This window comes from Ochotona princeps, chromosome 6 (genome assembly GCF_030435755.1).
Source record: "Ochotona princeps isolate mOchPri1 chromosome 6, mOchPri1.hap1, whole genome shotgun sequence".
NCBI classification, from domain to species: Eukaryota; Metazoa; Chordata; class Mammalia; order Lagomorpha; family Ochotonidae; genus Ochotona; species Ochotona princeps.
The window spans coordinates 28,740,690-28,747,112 of NC_080837.1; positions in this window are offsets into that span (position 1 = coordinate 28,740,690).

The window sequence follows — 6,423 nt, forward strand, 5'->3', positions numbered from 1 at the left end:
AATTCATAGGAAGGTATGGCAATATAAATTACTAAGCTTTGGAAATGATCAGAGATGTCTACATTTACATAAACAAGCATGACCACTCTTAGGGGAACTGAATGGCTGTTTTCTAACTAGTCTCCAATGTGTGGGAATAACCCCATTCCACATGCTTTCTGATTTTACATTTGATCTTATCCAAAAGGCCAAGAGCAATGCAGCGTTCTGATTTTAAAACAGGAGCATGACTGTCCTTATGCTGCTCGATTCTAAGGGACAGATAGGCTATTCAGAAAGGACACATTTTTGTGTAGGTTAAAAGCAGATGGAGCATTGTGGAGTTGTGGGTAAGCTGCCATTTAGGGATTCTGCTTTCCATTTCAGAGTGCCAGTTCAAATCTAGGCTATTTCACTTTTCATCTGGCTTCCTGCTAATGCATCCTGGGGTGGGGAAAGGGGTCATCAAAAAACTAGGCTCTTAGGCCCCTGCCATTCAAATGGAAAATTTGGATGGAGTTCTGGGCTCCTGGCTTCAGTCTGGCCCAATCCTGGGTGTTGTAGACATTCAGGCAGTGAACCAGTGTATGTTCACCTGCGTGTGTGTGTGTGTGTGTGTGTGTACTTTTGTGCATCTCTGCTACTCTGCTTTTCAAACATATGGAAATACTTTTGTAGAAGGTATGGTGCAGGCATTTGGCATAGTGGTTAAGGTGCCCTTGGGATGCCCACATCTAATATTCAAGTTGTCTGGGTTTGAGTTCTGGCTCTATTCCTGCTTTCTGCTACCTGCTACTGCATACCCTGGGACGCAGCAGGGATAGCTCAAAAAATTGGGTCCCTGGCACCCATCTGAGAGACACAGAGTAAATTCCAGGCTCCTGGCTTCAGCCTGGCCCTTCCCAGCCCCAGCTGCTGTGGGCATCTGGGGACTAAGCCCATAGATAGCAGATCTTTTTGGTTAAAGAAGCAGATTCCAGTATCCCCTGGCTTTTCTCCTTGGTGCATTCAAGCTCCCTCCTTCCTTTGGCCCTGGGAATCTACAGTCATCTCAGCTGAAGCTCTGTAGTGAAGCCCAGCCTGTGGGTTCCAGAAATCTGGAGTGTTTTCTTGAGGCTAGGGGGAGGGGTTGGAATCCACACATACTAAATTCATTTAGAATCCCTGTGGCTCAGTTAGGTGATGGTGAGTGAAGCGTGGGGGAGGATGGGAAGGGAAGCTGTGGAGGAAGCACGTTTCTTTCACCCTCTCTTTTTCTCAGCTGGATTTGTCAAAGTCAGAGCTAAGATGGGGCTGATACGGGCCCAGTGGATACAGACAACCTGGAGGAGGAGGCAGATGCTGAAGAGAATGCATGTTCAAATTGGTGCTGAGTTTTATGGTTTGCAAGCATTTCTCTTTTTAAACATTTATTCATTTTTATTTGAGAGGCAGATTTACAGAGGTTTCTGGGGGAGAGACAAATTGAAAGACGGAGATAGAGAAAGAGAGAGCGAGAGGAGAGATTTTTCCATTCACTGGTTCATACCCCAAATGGCTGCAGTGGCTGGAGCTAAGCCAATCTGCAGTCGAGAGTCAGGAGCTTCTTCTGGGTTCCCCACAAGAGTGCAGGAGCCCAACGTCTTGAGCCATCTTCCACTACTTTCCCAGGCCATAAGCAGGGAGCTGGATTGAAGTGAAGCAGCCACTTGAACCAATGCCCATATGGGATGCCAGCACTGCAGGTAGAGGATTAGCTTGCTAAGCCACATGCCAGCCTCACAAGCAATTTTTTTTCTTTGTCTCAGAAGGATAAGGGTGGCTAACGTAATTTTACTCACAGAAATATATTTTCCCCTAGCGACCTGTATCATACAGAGCAGGTTAAGCTGTTGCCTGTTATACCAGTAAATCATGAGTTCTAGCTTGAGTCACAGTTGCTTCACTTTTGATACAGTTCTCCCTGGTATTGTATCTGGGAAGGCAGCAGCAGATGGCCCAAGGATTTGGGCAGCTGTGACTCCTGTGGGAGACCCAGCTGGAGTTCTGGGCTCCTGGCTTCAGCATAACCCAGTCTCTGCTGCTGTACTCATTGGCTGAACAGCAGATGGGCTATGTCTCTATCTCACTTTCTGTCTTTCTCACTATCTTTCTGTAACTCTGCCTTTCAAATAAATAAATCCTTAAAAAAAGAAAAAAGAAAGAAATGAATTTCTCAAGACCAAGCATTTGAATAAAGAAAAAGGTAGAGCCACACCCAAATCCAAAAATTTGGTATTGGAAAATTCCTGTGCCATACAATGTTCTCTCAGTTCATCTGGGAGGACTCAAATTTTACTTTTTAAAAATTCATGTTTTTGAAAACCTTTTTTTCCCCTTCTATGGGACATCTGATTTGAATTCCTGGGGAAGATTCATGCGTGAGCATGACTGCCCTTCCAGCTAGCTTCTCAATGGGCAGAGGAGAGGACTGCAGCGAGGTGATGGGCCACTGCCTGCTACTTCTGGGGGGCTCCTGGGAGAATTCCAGGGGGAAAAAAGCCTGGGAAGCTGGGAGGGTGGTCCTGGAGACCACTGGAAGGAAAATCAGGAAGAGGATGGAAGTTCAGTTTCCTTCTTTCTACTGGGCCAACTAAGGTCTGTCCAGGGCCCTTGCGGTTTCAGCATTCACTCAGTTCTGGAGAAAGCACCAAATTCTTTGGAGTCATTACTGAAGCTTGAGAGCTTAAAACCTCTATGTGAGGAGTAGTTGATATGGCAAGTGTTTCCCCGTGCACCTGCAAGTTAAGGGACGGGACTTCTTCCTAATGGGATGGATCAGGTCACAAATTCCTGGCACTAGAAGAAGCCCCATAGCAAGAGAGGCACTTAGAGGCCCTGCATTCACTGATCCCCAGAGGATAAGGGAATTGCCCATGGCCATTCCAGCAACTGGTTTCACCCAAGCTTGCTGCAATCAGGCTTACTTGCAAAATTCTGAATGTGGAGGTTGTAGAGGGAGGACTGGAAAACAACTTGTCAAGCATCAGATTATGACAAGTAGTTTTCCAGAAACTTACAAATGTGACAATGATGGGCAGCAGGTATGTGTGCTAAAATGTATTTTTAAACTATTTGGAGGTGTTACTGACATTTGAGCATTTCCAGTTTGCTCTTCTTATTTGGGTGATTAATGATACAATAACAGCAGCACCAGCAGCAGCAACCTCAAAAGTAAAATTATCTCAAAATGCCAAAGCAATTCCTTTCTCTAAATATAGTCCACTGAGAGAGGAAGCATTTGCATAAGGAAGTCCTCTACTGATGGTCCCTGTGTGCTTGCAAATCCGGTTAAGGGCTGCAGGGTTAGAGAAAAGCCTCCATTTTGGTTGCTCCTTGCCTGCTCTCTGTTGGGCTCCTCCCAGTTGGAGACCCTGAAGAGCACCAGCCTGCCTAGTAATCAGGACACCCTCCTCTCGGAGGGCAGGTCCCCCATTTTACTGTCGGCTCCTTTCCCCTGCCTCCCAACTAAGCCAGGCAGGAAGGCAAGCAGGCTGCTACTTAGTCTACTTCAAGTCCAGCAAGCAACTCCTGCTCTGGGCAGAATCCAGCTCTGGCTTGAGGCTCACAGGGGAAGGACACACCGGACAGAGATGTGGAAATGGAGTTGTGCCCGTGTCATTCTTCTCCTGCCTTTTTTTTTTCCTTTTCTCTTCTTTTCTTCTTTCTTTTCTATTGCTTAAAAAAAGATTTATTTTACTTGAAAGAGTTACAGAGGGTGGGGCGGAGGGAGAAACAGAGAGATCATCCATCTACTGGTTCACTTCCCAAGCATCCATAATGGTCAGAGCTAAGCTGGTCTGAAGCTGGGAGCTAGGAGCTTCTTTCAGGTTTCCCAACTTGGGTGCAGAAGTCTAAGGTCTTGAGCTATCTGCCAGTGCTTTCCACAGCTGTAAACAGGAAGCTGGATGAGAACTGGAGCAATGGGACTAGAAACACTGTCCATTTAGGATGCTGCCACTGCAAGCAGAGTATTAGTCAGCTATTCCACTACACTAGCCCTATTTTCCTTTTTTTTTCTCTTATACAAGAGGAAGAATGCTCCCTGATTCAGCTGATATTGTTGGAAATTCCATTGAATGTGTTTCTTTTCTAAATCGTATTTCTATTTCATTCACAGGAATTTTGTGGGTTTCTCTTCTCTTACTCTCAAGTTTTGCTGGTTCTTCCTTTCTCTATGAAGACCTAGGACATCCCTCACTTCAAAACACAGGACCATCTGCTTGACACTCTCTCTGGGCTTCCGAGGGCAGTGGACAGATCCTAATGCTGTCATTCTGTGTTGACTGCCCATTTCAGTAGGTGCACACTGAAGCGCCACCCTGAGAAAGTCATCTAGCTTATTCCTGGAGAAGGCAGCAATGGGGGAGTCTGGTATCCAACCTGTGGAGGTGAGAGGCCACTGAGGAAGACCCAGAGGCTCAGAAAAAAATCCAGAAGATAGTGATGTGATTGTGGTAGGTCTTTTCTGTAAGACCCAAGAAATGATCTACTCACTTGCTAGGGTTTGAATATATATCTCCTTGAGCTCAGGAGTTCAGTTAATGGCACTAAGGGTGGAACCTTAATTCAGTGATGGTGTTTAGATGTGGGGCGATAGGAAGTGAGGTTTTGACTGGAGGTCCCAGGTTTGAATCCTGAGGCTTTATAAGAATAGAATCACACACATATATTTGTTGTTTCTTGCTGTGTGAGGTTCCGTGCTTCCTCGGGACTCTACCAAGGAGAAGGCCTCACCAGAGGTCAAACCAGTGGCAACCACCTGATCTTGGGTATTTTGCTGTAGCAACAAAAAGCTTATATACTGCTTGATGCATGAAAGCAATGAGATCCAAAGAGGGCTTTGGAAACTTTGAAGGGAACAGGTTTCAGAAATGAAGATGGGCAAGGGGAAGGTAAACAAGTGTATTATTAAAAATAGTATAGTCTTTCAGTAGCAGTCACAAGTCCATCATTCTGCTTGGCAGGTGTCTGTTGCTCCCAAATTCATTGCTTGCTTGCTGGTGGGGAGAAATCCTGAGACATTGTGGGCTCCCAACAATGCTGTGCATGGAAGGAGAAACTGAACCAAATGCTTCTTCAATTGGTAGGAATGACAAATGCAATGCAATGGTATATACAAAGAATCACCAGCATGATTTTCACAGGATTGCTACAGATAATTAAAGAGGTAAGCCTTTCTAATCACATGGATCCAATTATGGTACTGGCTGTCACTTACAGGTTATAAGGATCGTATAAGAACTGCTTTTAAGAATGTCCACAAAATACAATGACAAGCTCTCTGGAAAGATTTTGACCACATTACAGAGCCTGAAAATGTTCATCAGAATTGCATGTGCCTCTGTGTCTGGCAGAATCTGCCTGTATTGTCACAACTCTGTCATGAACAAATTTAAATCCCTCTTTTGTATCTGATCTTCCTGTGGTGCATGGGAGGATGAGAATATTGATCAGAATGGTTATAAGGAATGGATGGGCAGTCATTAATTAGTACCTGCTACAATGTGCTACAGTTTAAGGTAAGGTTGATGTATTTAACTATAATAGGATAGATGAGTGCATTACAAATTCTTCCTGATTATGGAAGAGAGGGTAGGAGTGAGAACTTGGAAACGAACAGGAAAATTTAGCCAACAGTAAGGAGGCTGAGCCAGACAGCAATAAAGCAGAGATGTGGCAGCCCTGGGCAAAGCCTGACCAAGTGCTTGACCTCTCTTAATGGGAACAATGAATATAGGAGGACCAGAGGCTATCTTTCACCCTTTCCTATGCAGGCTATATCACAGGGTATACCTTATGGAAGTTCCAGAAGACAGAGGCATGGTCATCTTGGGTAAATATGTGGTTTATGTTGGAATACTGCAAATACCACAGCTGGAAAGATGCACATTGGGTGATTGACAAAAGGGAACTTAACTTCCAAATGTTGGCAATGAGAGAATGTTCATTTCCAATGACCAGTTGTTTTCTAAAAGGCTGTCAGTTTGAATCATAACAAATTTATTCTAATCATGATAGTCACAGATGGGACACAAAGAACAAAATGTACCTGATCCCATGAAATAGCCCTGTGGAATCTGTAAACTCTAGAACTGGATTGGCAGGACTCTGACAACCCTGTCCAAACCAACCAACCAAACCTAAGAGCCACTGAGGCCATGGAGATTGGGTGTCTGAGAGCCTGATCCAATGCCAGGAGATGTCTGACCTTTTTAGGATCATAGGCACAGTGTGAGTGATGTGATGCCTAGATGGGACACTGACTCCTGGCTGCAAGGGGGTGTGCAAATCTGGAGCCTAGCAAAAGATACCCGGCTTTCATCAGCCCCGTTAAACCAGGTAAGTCTTTGGAGCTTGGAGTTTACAGAAATAGTGGGAAATAAGCCATTGTAATTGCTGAACTCAAATGCCCTCTTCATGAGT